The sequence below is a fragment of the Etheostoma spectabile genome, chromosome 6 (assembly GCF_008692095.1).
Source record: "Etheostoma spectabile isolate EspeVRDwgs_2016 chromosome 6, UIUC_Espe_1.0, whole genome shotgun sequence".
NCBI lineage: Eukaryota > Metazoa > Chordata > Actinopteri > Perciformes > Percidae > Etheostoma > Etheostoma spectabile.
The window spans coordinates 21,845,501-21,859,185 of NC_045738.1; the positions used below are offsets into that span (position 1 = coordinate 21,845,501).

General features: G+C 41.4%; 1 protein-coding gene across 4 annotated transcripts in view; it reads right to left on the reverse strand.

The window, feature by feature from the left end:
* The window catches only part of vps13b (vacuolar protein sorting 13 homolog B), a 354,534-nt gene that overhangs the window by 329,447 nt on the left and 11,402 nt on the right, over positions 1 to 13,685 (reverse strand). The gene's annotated exons all lie outside the window — the stretch shown is intronic.

Sequence of the window (13,685 nt, forward strand, 5' to 3'; positions counted from 1 at the left end):
GTGTGTGTGTGTGTGTGTGAATGAGGATGAAATGGACATCCCCTTCAGAGATGAGCTTGAAGATAAACAAAATGAGATTCAGGATGAGGGGGTAATTTATTGGTTCAGCTTGTATAGTGCCTCTGGCCCTGTGGCTAAGACATGAGGTGCATTTAAAACAAAGGGGACATGAGTACAAAACAGGACTGACAGACAGACTTTTACTAGATCTACTGCTGTGTTAGATGCAATTAAGCTTAGTAAATTCACAAATGCACAGAAAGAACAGTATCCTATAAAGCACTATGATCAAACGTTCTCCTAAAGCTTAAAGCAGAAAACCAAGGCTCTCAAATCTGATGTCATCAAGTAACAAACTCTGGAGAAGCTCCATTAACAATAAAGAGACTGACTTTGTGGACTTGTAAAATTTCTACAAGCAGATTGTCACCTTCTCCAGAGGGTCTTGGTCATTGTGTTCCCAAATTTTAGAAAAGGCTTGCGGTCTTGTTTCCAAGTTTTAAGAGGGACTTGCATGTTCACAGCTTTTGAATAAACAGTTCATTACCAGAGATTATGGGATTTAAATGTGTCAAATCTGTTTTGCACGCCAAGGTGGAATATTTGTCAAATTTAGAATACAGCCAGCACCATTTCAACCATTAGTTATCAATTTGGAGAATAGGGGAGCACACCCTATTACATCTATATCATAGCACAAAAGACATACGACTACTATAGCTAAAGTTCTACTCCTCTACAACTACGATGTATGATTGAACAAATACCTCATATTCACAGTAGAAAAACGCCTGCAACAGAAGGATGGTAGGAAGAAAGAAAAATAACCATACACATTTTTAGACCAATTCTAAAAATAGAAAACATCAGGAAAAAGGTGGAGAGTTGATTGAGTTAACCCCCAGTATGTCATTAATTAAGGGTTACTGCTGCACTGTAACCTTCTCACAGTCAGCCCGGATGGTGAGTCAGACAAAGAAAACGGGCCGATCACATGTGTTTAGCATTTAAACGGTGATCAGCGTGGCGTGGAGTGTCTCAGGAGCCACCCCTTATCCTGACAAATGTAAACACTGAAGGTGTCAATACCTAATATATTTGGCAATCCGGCACACACACACACGCACACCACACGGCGCACACGCCAACACCCACGCTCGCAACCCACACACCACGCGCGCACACACACACCCACACACACACACACACACACACACACACACACACACCAAACACACACACACCACCACACACACACAACCCACACCACCACACCACAACACACACACACCCACCACACACAAACACACACACACCCACACCACACCAACACACACCCACACACACACACAACACACACCACACACACACACACACACACACACACACACACACACACACACACACACACACACACACACACACACACACACACACACAACACAACACACACACACACAACACACCACCATGAGCAAATGAAAACCCACAGCCACACCTTTCATGCAAGTCGCATGCTGTGCATACTGTATATACATGTACCCCACACAATTAACACACATTCCCTGGTTCTATCTAATGACAATGAACCCATTTCTCTCTGTGTGGTTAAGTAATGAAGATTAGGTTTTAAACATACTTTGCATAATTTATGTTGTGGACACAGACAGAGAAGCAAGTATCCCCCAGTGCGGTAACGTAAACACACAATTGCCAAAAGAGACGAGAGAGGCTCTGGCAGAAATATTTACACTTTTCTTCAGTAGGGGCGTTTGCGGTAGAGCTGCACTATGCAAGCAGTTTTTCCCCATCAGTGAGTGATGGGAATTGGTAAACATCAGGGGAAGAATAATAAATATTTCATCAAGGTTCCAAAGAATAGAGTTTGGCAAATAATATGATGTAAATTTTGTTGCTCATTATTCACACTTCATTTGTTAACTTGTCATCACTTCAAACGTTGCATCTGCAATATTTAAAGTAGGTATTACAATTTAAAGAAAATAGCTTTTTAAGATGAGGTCAGTTTAGAATAAGACATGCTCACAATGTTGAGGTTTTTTAGTTTACATCACAATACACTACTTGAGAATTAGAAAACAGTCCCCCTCCCCTGTAGACTCTCATATCTATACTTAAAGGAGTGCCTAGCCCTGCATGCCAAGAGTACATTGAGTTCAACAACTCAAACTGCCACTAAAGAACAAGACTGCCAAATTTGGAAGTAGCGCAATTAAGCGCTCAATGTCACCGCGGGCAACGAGCAATTCTCCAGAGGCGAAAAATGCCTTTTCAGAGGGAAGCCCTGGGACAAATGAAGCCTGCCTCAGCTGCTGCCGGGTAAACTGATCCCTCCAATGCCACGGCAGGGCACAGGACAAGGAGGGAGGGATGGAGGGATAGAGAAGGAGGGAAAGACAGAAGGACCAGGAAAAAGGGGGGGTTGCTTCCCCTGCAGGCATGTCAACTCAGCTGTTGACCAAAGATGACGGTAGCAAAAAAGGAAAAGAGATACGAGAGACAAAGAGATAAGTGGAAAAAACAACAGACAGAGAAAGTGAGACACTGTGAGACCAAGAGTAGTTCAGAGACAGCAAGAGTGAGAGAGACTTGGAGACAATGGGACCAGAACAGAGGCACAGAAAAAAGGAGCAGGTCCTGGCAGTGTGAGTGACAGGCCAGGGAGACCCCCTACTCAGAGGGTAAGTGGGCACCCATGGAGGGTTAGGGCACAGGAAGGCCAGGCCTGACCTCTGTCCCCATGCAGACGTCTGGCTCAGTCAGGGACCGGGAGGCAGTGTGTAGAGCCTGTCTGGAGGGTTGACTCTCATCTGAGCTGCTCAACACATTAGCTGAACCCTGCCACCACCTCCAGCTATTAAAAACAGCACCTCTGCAGATACTGTCACAGTTGCCCCAGAACAAACAAACGAGCTATAACTCTCAGATACCAGAAACTAATCAAATCTACAGCGCCATTGTGATGTGCATAGTAACTTTTGCTATGAAAACAATGCAATTTGTTTTTGTAAATACACCATTTCAAGCCACAGCAAGCACAAATGTGAACAGTTTGATGTGATGACATCTAATCATTATAACTGAATTTGCCCAATTGAATTTTATTTTAATGTTTTCCAGGCATCTGTTTAAACAGTTTCAAATACAAGATTAAACTTAAATAAAATAATGTAATATATAAATTACTTAGTGTAAAGTATGTGTGTGTGTGTTTTATTGCCCAATGCACAATTCTTATGAAAATTATATATGACATTTTCTTTTTTTTCCTTCCACAAATTACAAAGCATTTTTTTCAATTTCAGTTGAACACACAAAAAAAAAGAAATTGTTGGCAGGAGTTAGACGTTGACTACCCTGCATGCCTGCAACTGCCTGATCTCTAAAACCCAAACATTTTTAAAACTGGTCAATTCCACACAGTTTCAGCAGATTAATGGCTGCATACAGAAGACCATTGCTGGATAAACACACTCTTTGTTATTGTTGTTTTTCCTCTGCAGGTTGCTGGCGAACTCATGCTGACATCAAAGCAGCAGGCCTGAAGATTGGAGGCCAGGCAGTGGAGGGCGAACGCCTATGGAGTGAGAAAATAAATGAAGGAAACCCAATAGCTCCTTATCTCAGACAGGAGACCCCCCCACACACACACACACACCCCTTCTCCTCCAAATCACTCATATACACACACAAACACTGACACACTCACTGGGTCTGACAAGTAGAGGCCCTGTCCCCCATGTCAGGGCCCACAGAGCACAAATCCCTAGGGAGGATCCAGCAATCAGACCTCCCTTATTCTACAAAAACACTCACAGAAGACATTTTGCCAGATACTAATAGAAATAATAGAAATGCTCTCTGTGGGAGACACGGTGGATGTGATGGATCTCTGGTTGTTTTTCCAGAACAACACTGTAAACAATCACTGCTGATGTGATGCAGACACCCCACATTCAGCAGAGAACACACTGGTCGGCTCTTGAAGCAGCGCGTCTGTTCTCAGCACTACGTTATGTCCTTTCTCCTCCTTCACCTGTTCTTATTCCTTCCTACCAATCATCCTATTTTCCTCTTTCTTATCAACACTATATGCCCATTTTTATACAGCTGCTTCTAGTTTGTCATCTTCTTCATCCTTCCGCTTATTCTAGAACTTCTCATCCCAAACATAACCAGCTAGTCTGAAGCTTGTTTAACAGTGATGACCCTGGTTCTCATAAGAATGGTTTCCAGCTGGCACCAAGAGAATGAGCTGTGAAAAGTGGCTTACTGTTTTCAAACATACAGTCACACATTGGTAAGGTTCCAGTAACGTCAAGTGGTACGCAGCCATTGATGACAACTCCACTGGAATGTAAGCTGAAGAGAACAGAGCTCATCGCGGTTGACTCAAATTACCTTTTCTTCAACGTCCCTTAGCTTCAAACCCATCCATCAGCTCTACTAAAAATTAGCTGCTAATGGGCTTTTAATGAAACTGTAACAAATGCAGAAAGCCATTACACCATGATTAAAGATAGTGGTTTCATTTTCTCCTCAAACGAAGGTAGATTAGAAAATGCTGTGTGCGGTCAGCCAAAACTGTAAGGACAGAATTTCACACACATTCACCATCACGTTCAAAAGACTAAATGAGCAAAAGCTCTTATTACTATTATGCGCTGCAATTTGTATACAAACAACTCACACAACTACACTACAAATGTACACTAAAATCAACTACTTGCAACACCACACAAAAATACATGTGCTCAGTACCACACAGCCTAGATATAAAGACCCACATTTGAAAAACACAGCAAAGCCGTGCAGCTGGAATCCATGGCAGATTGGAGGGATTAGAGCCTGAAATGAGCCCAGATGAATATCACATCATGTGACATTCTGAATAATTATCTCAGTGAAAACAGCTCATTACAAAAATGTGGTCTCTCTCTCTCTCTCACTCCCTTTTCTCCTCTCTTCAAGTAATTAAATCCACTACTGGCAAAGAAAATCCCCATTTTAACCGCATCTACTGCACTAATGAAATATTACAGTCCTGAAATGTAGACAATGTGCTTCAGTACTTCAACTGAACTGATGTATTCCTTAGCGTTTTTTTTCTGATCAAATAAGAGAGTCCGTGTAAGATCAGTGTAATGGAGGAAGTGTAACTTAAAGCTCAGCTTACAAAGTATTCAACCCAAAAAGAAAGCTACTTACATATGATTTTGGAATGTGAAATGTTGTGTTTCTGTAAAAAAATGAATCCAGCAGTACGTGGTAAAATGCAACCAAAGATCAGCAAAGATGGCTGATTTTAAGTACCGTTATGCAGCTAAAATGAATGTGTTGCTGCATGTGATTTTCTATTCTCAAGTCAGTTTTATAACACACACACCCACACACACACACACACACACACACACACACACAACACACACACACACACACCACACACACACACACACACACACACACACACACACACACACACACACACACACACACCACACACACACACACACCACACACACACACACACACACACACACACACACACACACACACACACACACACACACACACAGCATATTAAGCGTCAGATAAACAAAACATCCTTGACTTCATATGCAGGGGAAGACAGTCCATAAAATTATGTAACTCATCCTGGTTAACTTTCAAGTTATCCATCATAATGGCAGTTTAGATTTTACAAGTTTCTGGTATCTGAGAGTTATAGTTTGTTTGTTTGTTCTGGGGCAACTGTGACAGTATCTGCAGAGGTGCTGTTTTAAATAGATGTAGAGGTGGTGGCAGGGTTCAGCTAATGTGTTGAGCAGCTCAGATGAGAGTCAACTCATGTTATGTTCTTTATAGTGAAATTAATTATTTGTAGTGCTCTCAAACGATTAAACTATTTAATCGCAATTAATGGCATTAATGGCATAGTTAACTCACAATTAATAGCACGTTTTTACTTATTCTAAATGTCCCTTGATTTCTTTTTGAACCATTATTTTTTCTCATTTTAATGCTTATCAACATGGGAAAGTGGGTCAGCTTGCTTTGTGCAAATTTTTTTTTATTGAAAACAACATTGGCATATAGCCTACTGTAGTGTTCAATTTCACACTAACATTCTCACTTGGAGCAAATAATCTCTCACACAATGTAACACTGTCCATCAATAAAAGGGTGAAGAAAAATACTTTCACGGGGGGGGGGGATTTGCATCAGCTGTGTGCTTGGCCATGAAGTGGTATTTCAAACTGGACGTGCTGCAATGTAGCTCAGTTCACAACGACCAAACTCACAGATCACTTTGGTCTTGTCAGTGGAACATTTGGTAACTTTTAAAAAGGAAACTTTCCATCCAGAATCTCATTGGCGTCCATTTCGATGTCTCGCGCTTACCATCCACTCAAAACGTAATGTTACTACTCTTTGGCCGGCTCGCAAACCCAAACAGGTGTGTGCGACGTGCCTGTTGTTCTGTTTGTGGTCTAGCTAGATCCGGTGGGTGTAGCAGTTTTTCTAACGTTACTAGTTGTTGCAACAGCACGTTTAAAAACTACAAAGTTTGCTAGGCCAAAAAATAAAAATTGACGCCGTAAAAATGGGTTTACGTTAAATGTAAATGTGCTGTATTTATATAGCGCTTTTCTAGTCTTAACGACTACTCAAAGCGCTTTTACATAGCACAGGATACATTCGCCATTCACACACATTCATACGCTGTGGTCGAGGCTGCCGTACAAGGTGCCACCTGCTCATCAGATAAACACTCACACACATTCACACTCCGATGCTGTTCAGTGTCTTGCCCAAGGACACTTCGACGTGGGGCTGCAGGGCCAGGGATCGAACCACCAACCTTCCAATTGGCAGGCAACCGCTCTACCACTGACCCACAGCCGCCCATTAACGCCACTAATAACGCGTTTAACTGACAACATTAATTATTTGTAATTTCCTCCCTCCCTCATGTCCCCTGTGACTAAATTTCTCTGTATTGTGGGTCTTGAAAAAGGCCTCAGATGATGAAAAAAATCATCATTTAGCATCATTGGAGGTATTTTTGCCCAGAGGCTATGGACTACAGCCAGCTAGTTCCGCATGTTTTCAACCCGCCAATAGTGGGTGGGGGACTGTCACTACCCGATACGAGTAGAGTGTTAGCCATTTGAAGCTAAGCTAACAGGTTCTCTCTTTTCAGCAGCAACTTTGCAATTATGTGCATTCAAACTACCGCACATGTGTACCACCAGAATACATAGGTACAGATCGGAGAATATGTAGAATACTAGACATACTATGCGAGCTTCGCCTGCTACAGAGACCAGCACCTCAGCCTCACTCAATGCCGCTAGCCGGGGGAAGAGACATCGAAAGCGGTGTGCGACAAAGCCTAAACTGGGAACGAGGGCAAGAGTTCGAGCTAGGTAGAAAGCTAACACTAGCCGGCCACCTGTCCCATCCATCTTGTGTGTCCGCTCATTAGACAAAAACTGGACTACATCCAACAAAAACTCCCAACTAAAGTTCAGAGATTGCTGTGTTTTTGTTTTTGTAGAAGCATGGCTGTGTTGACAGTGTACCAGACTCCACTATCCAGACCTGCTAGCCTTCCGAGCAGATGCTGCTCTGTCAGGTAAGACTAATGGAGGTGGGCTGTATCCAACTAACTGCTAACCGCTGATGGATTTTGTGATTATTAAATGCAGACCATTCTACATTTTACACAAATTAACTGCTTTGCTTTGTTTATACTCAGTTTTCACAGCCCACCAAGCGCTAATGCTGCCAATGCGTTAGCTGGACTTTACTGAGCCTGTAATGTGTGTGCACTAAATGTAACCTGTTTTGTATGTTTTATTTTACATACTTTTAAATGTGTCACACCACTTGTCCGACAGTGAAACGTTTTGTGTATATGGTTGGAATGACAATAAAATACACTCGGCTCTCTCTGTGACCAATTTCCCTATGTCTGTGTCTGTAACCAGCAGGCGTGGCTTGGTAGTGACCTTGTAGGGATCGAAGCAAATACATTCTGGGAGTGGTCGTCTTTTATCCACATGAGCCAAAAATAAATTTTTTGGCTTTTATCAGTCTAGAAGGCACAAACTACTAAAAAAATTCACATGTCTACTACATAAATACCCCAATACATACATACATACTCATCTTTCCAGCGGTTAAACATCCCATTAAAAAGGGGGGAACAGGTACATGGAATAGACTCAAATGCCAAAATACAAAATGCCGAAGTACAATTATACTGAACAAAATTATAAACGCAACACTTTTGTTTTTGCCCTCATTTTTCATGAGCTGAACTCAAAGAACTAATACCTTATCTCTGTACACAAAAGGCCTATTTCTCCCCAATATTGTTCACAAATCTGTCTAAATCTGTGTTAGTGGGCAGTTCTCCTTTGCCAACATACTCCATCCACCTCACAGGTGTGGCATATCAAGATGCTGATTAGACAGCATGATTATTGCACAAGTGTGCCTTAGGCTGGCCACAATAAAAGGCCACTCTAAAATGTGCAGTTTTATCACACAGTACAATGCCACATATGTTGCAAGTTGTGAGGGAGCATGCTGACCGCAGGAATGTCCACCAGAGCTGTTGCCCATGAATTGAATGTTCATTTCTCTACCATAAGCTGTCTCCAAAGGTGTTTCAGAGAATTTGGCAGTACATCCAACCAGCCTCACAACTGCACACCACGTGTAACCACACCAGCCCAGGACCTCCACATCCAGCATCTTCACCTCCATGATCGTCTGAGACCAGCCACCCAGACAGCTGCAGCAACAATTGGTTTGCATAACCAAAGAATTTCGGTACAAACTGTCAGAAACCGTCTCAGGGAAGCTCATCTGCATGCTTGTTGTGCTCATCGGGGTCTTGACCTGACTGCAGTTCGTAATCGCAACCGACTTGAATGGGCAAATGCTTGCATTCAATGGCGTCTGGCAATTTGGAGAGGTGTTCTCTTCCCGGTTTTCACTGTACAGGGCAGATGGCCGACAGCGTGTATGCCGTCGTGTGGGTGAGCGGTTTGCTGATGTCAACCTTGTAGATTGAGTGGCCCATGGTGGCGGTGGGGTCATGGTATGGATAGGCGTATGTTATGGCTAACAAACACAGGTGTATTTTATTTAATGCCTTTTGAATGCACAGAGATAGCGTGACGAGATCCTGAGGCCAATTGTTGTGCCATTCATCCTCATGTTGCAGCAGGATAATGCACGGCCCCATGTTTCAAGGATCTGTACACAATTCCTGGAAGCTGAAAACATCCCAGTTCTTGCATGGCCAGCATACTCACCGGACATGTCACCCACTGAGCATGTTTGGGATGCTCTGGATCGGCGTATACAACAGCGTGTTCCAGGTCCTGCCAATTTCCAGTGATTGAAGAGGAGTGGACCAACATTCCACAGGCCACAATCAACAACCGGATCAACTCTATGCAAAGGAGGTGTGTTGCACTGCGGAAAATGGTGGTTGTCACACCTGTGAGGTGGTTGGATTTTGTTGGCAAAGGAGAAGTACTCACCAACACAGATTTAGACAGATTTGTAAACAATATTTGAGAGAACTAGGCGTTTTGTGTACATAGAAAAGGTCTTAGATCTTTGAGTTCAGCTTATGGAAAAATGGGGGCAAAAACAAAAGTGTTGTGTTTATAATTTTGGTCAGTTTACAAAACTATTTCATTCTAAAGCGGGAGGGAATCACAACGATAGCAGTGGTGATGTCGTGCTCGAGGCCTCTGCCAAGAGTGCCTCCACTGTACCCAAGTCAAACTGGCTATGTTTATTATCTGCCTCAAACTTGCCCAGAATAACAACAAAGACAAATAGGGATCCAAGTCATGGACTAGACCCAGAGGCAGCAACAGAAGGACGTCTGACTTCAAAGTAGGGCTGGGAGATACTGAGATGATATTGTAAGGTTGACAATTGGTGCTTTCACAAAATTTAGATTTTTGATATATAACCATCATCATGTGGATTTAACTTAACTTTAACTTAGTGGTTAAAGGCAAATAATAGAACAGCTAGAACAGTTTGGTAACTTCAGAAAATTACATCACTTTACTGTAATAAATATTTGAAACCAGGAAAAGACACCCAAAAAAAAAAAAAAAAAACTTACCATGTATAGATATTACGATTTCTCAAAATCTTGGACGATATCTAGACCATATCAAGATATCAATATAATTTTGATATACCGCCAAGCTCTATTTCATAGCATTTTATATGGACAGCCGTTTGCATTATCTTCACCTGAGAGAATACAATTACCTCTATAGATCTTTAAGTAAGGGCTTAGTAAAAGATCTGCACACTGTACTTAATAAAACAACCTTAACTGTAACGTGCTATAGTACCCTTCTCAAACCTCTTCAACGCTTTACGGTGGTTTTGACAAAGACCCATCCTACAGCATCTTGGTGTCATGGACCAATCAGTGCCAATATTGTTCATTATTGTTGTATATGTGACCAGTTTGAGTGAATTTTAGCTCTACTATGGAGCAATTATATTCTGTAGTATTGGTTAAACCCCAAGACATTTTCTTTAGTTAAACTTTGAGTAATACCACCAGAAACCATTCTTGTGTTTACGGTACAGTAAATATTTTTGCTCCAGTTAAAGTGTGCATAATTCTCCATTAATTTAATGAATCTTAAAGTCAGTTCATTCATGCATGTAATTGGTTTCTTTGTTCAAAATATAGCTATTTTGCTTGTTACAACAGTAAGCAGGTCAGCAGTAAGACATTTTAAAGCAGAGGGAGCGCCAAGGTCAGTGCTCTTATATCCTCGCTAACATAATTTGTTCTCCACAATTGTTTTTAAATCATAGTTACTGTAATTCCAAGGCTTGATTAAAAGCCAAAAACAAGAAATTCAGACAGGCTAGCTCTGATATAGGTGCCGTGATGGAATTTCGAACCGGGCTGAACAGTCTAGATCACTGCTGTCTCATTTTACTTTCATTGGTGCCCATTGACATTTTGCCCAGTGAATTGTTGATGTTAACATACCATGTTCCTGCAGTGGTGACCTGCACTTTTAGTATTATTGCACCTGACACACAGAACTGTTTTCTCACTGGTGAAAATGAGAAAACATAAAAGGAAAGCGACAGAGAAAGAGAATGAAAGAGAGCAAAGAGTGAGGGAAACATCACTTAGAGAACTAAAAGCCAAGCCAGAAAAGAAGAAAAATAGTAGTGAGACAACAGGAAAGTGTGTGTGTGTGTGTGTGTGTGTGTGTGTGTGTGTGTGTGTGTGTGGGTTGTCATACACAGAAAGAGAATGGGAAAGAGGGAGAATTGTTCCTGATTTAGATCTGAGAGGCTCTGGTCCTTCAGATGTCTCCATCAGCTAACCCACAAGCCCAGCTAGCATGTGAGGCATGCTGCTTACGCTGGCACAGCTACCCCCTAATGCTAATAACTGCAATGTGTTAGATACAATAAACACTCCACGCAGACCCCTGACACACACACACACACACACACACACCACCACACACACACAACCCACACACACACACACACACACACACACACACACACACACACACACACACACACACACACACCACACACACACACACACAACACACACACACACACACACACACACACACACACACACCACACACACACACACACACCAAAATCACCACACACACACACACACACACACACACACGTCGAGTCTACTACAACACATGGGGGAATTCCCAAACACTTTAATCTTACCTGTTAATTTTTAATCCAAATAATAACCGGGCCTCAGTTATATGTTATGTAGTTAACCTATTCAAGCAAACCATTGATACTATCCTACATATGACATGAAATTAAGTACTTTAACTAATTTTAATTAACTAATTTTTACAAATGGTAGAGAAAATGAGTATCCTATAGAGATATTTATCTCTTCTTTTTATTTTAATGAGTTGCTGAAAAAATCAGTAGTCAGGACCCGATTTTAACATGAACTGCCATTCACCTGTCGAAAAACTGAACCATCTCTGTTCTGAGCTTTACCTATTATTTCATACACAATATTAAGCACATTTTATAAGACATAAGCACCCCTTAAACGTTGTAAGCACCAGCCTCCAAGAACAGTGAAAGCAGTGGCTGAAGCTACTCTGACAACTTAATTGCACATGTGAGGTGCAGCTGGAAGGCCCGAAATGTTTAAGCATAAGTGTTCTTGAAGAGTATTAATGTTCTGAAACCAGCAAGATAGAAAAACGGAGATAAATAGGAGAGTGCTTTCCATCCAATGCCAAAGCCATATTGCAGGGGGTTTGAGCATGCGAGCAGAACGCTGCACGCCTTATGTTTGCATAGTTTTTATACACTGGGATCCAAAGTGACTGAGGTAGTGTCAACATTCAGCTTACTTGAGAGATGGAAACTGTCAACTTTACTCTAGAAAAAATTATTTTATTTATTTCATTCTTGTAACATCTTCAAGCCATAATCCAGCCTTTGTCCATGGATTTCAGGTCTATTATTGTCTGTGAGTGTAATAAAATGTAAAAAGTGATTTCTTAACTTAAATTTTGATAACAACCCAATGAAACAAGAGGCCTGGCCAATAGCCAGCCCTGTTTTCCACTAAAAAAAAGGTTAAAAGTAAGATTTAAAAAGGTTAATCTATAGAACATTTTAAATGGGATTTGAACATTTAACATTGGTAATATCTGCCTTATACTTTTTACCAAGCTGCATTTTCCTACAAAACAGTGTATAGACTCATTTAGAAGTAATTCCTCTTAATCATCTATCGAACAACGGAAGTGTGTGGCGGTGTCTGTATCTACAGAGACCCTGTCCTTTGCCTATATTTTCCTAATTTCTTCTAATTTTGCTGTTCAGGATGTTTCTGGGTGTCACCCATAGTCTTTGGGTGCCACGTGGGTAACCCCCAGCCAATAACAGCGTGCAGGGTGTGCTGCCCAGTCACATCGCTGTGTGCTTCGCTGCATCTGTTTGACAAACAAAGACACCTCACGGACAACTTTGAAACACCAACTGCAACTAAACAGCATTCCAATTTCTACTTTCTGTTCTGTTGTTAACTGGAAATTGTAACTGTCAAAAAAAATTTATCAAAGACTAGGAGCACATACAAATCAATTATATCATGTGTATTATTATAATGTTGGTCATTTAAAAAAGCAATATGGCCAATGTCGAGCCAGGGTGATACACTCCTTTAAGATCTGCATGTTTATTATGTTTTCAGCTGACCATATGCCTTCTCCACACAATCCTCTTTTCTTCCTTCCCCCAACATGGAGAGTGACATTTTGTGCAATTATTCATATTACATTCTTCTTCTCTTACCCACACATTACAGGCGCCCTGGCAGGCCAAGATAAAATCAAACGCTACGAATTCCGGCACACTCTGGGGCAAGTGGAATCTAACTCATATACCAACACAAAAATAGAGCGGCAGCGCTACTTCTGTACAAGATCAGTTCAGGTACCATTAAGTGTTACATATAAAATGTGTTATGGAAAGAATCTAGATCTATAGTTAGAATTAAATTTAGTATTGGAAAAAAAATCAAAGCTTTAAGCTTTACCAAATAGCTTGCTACTGACTAGACCTGC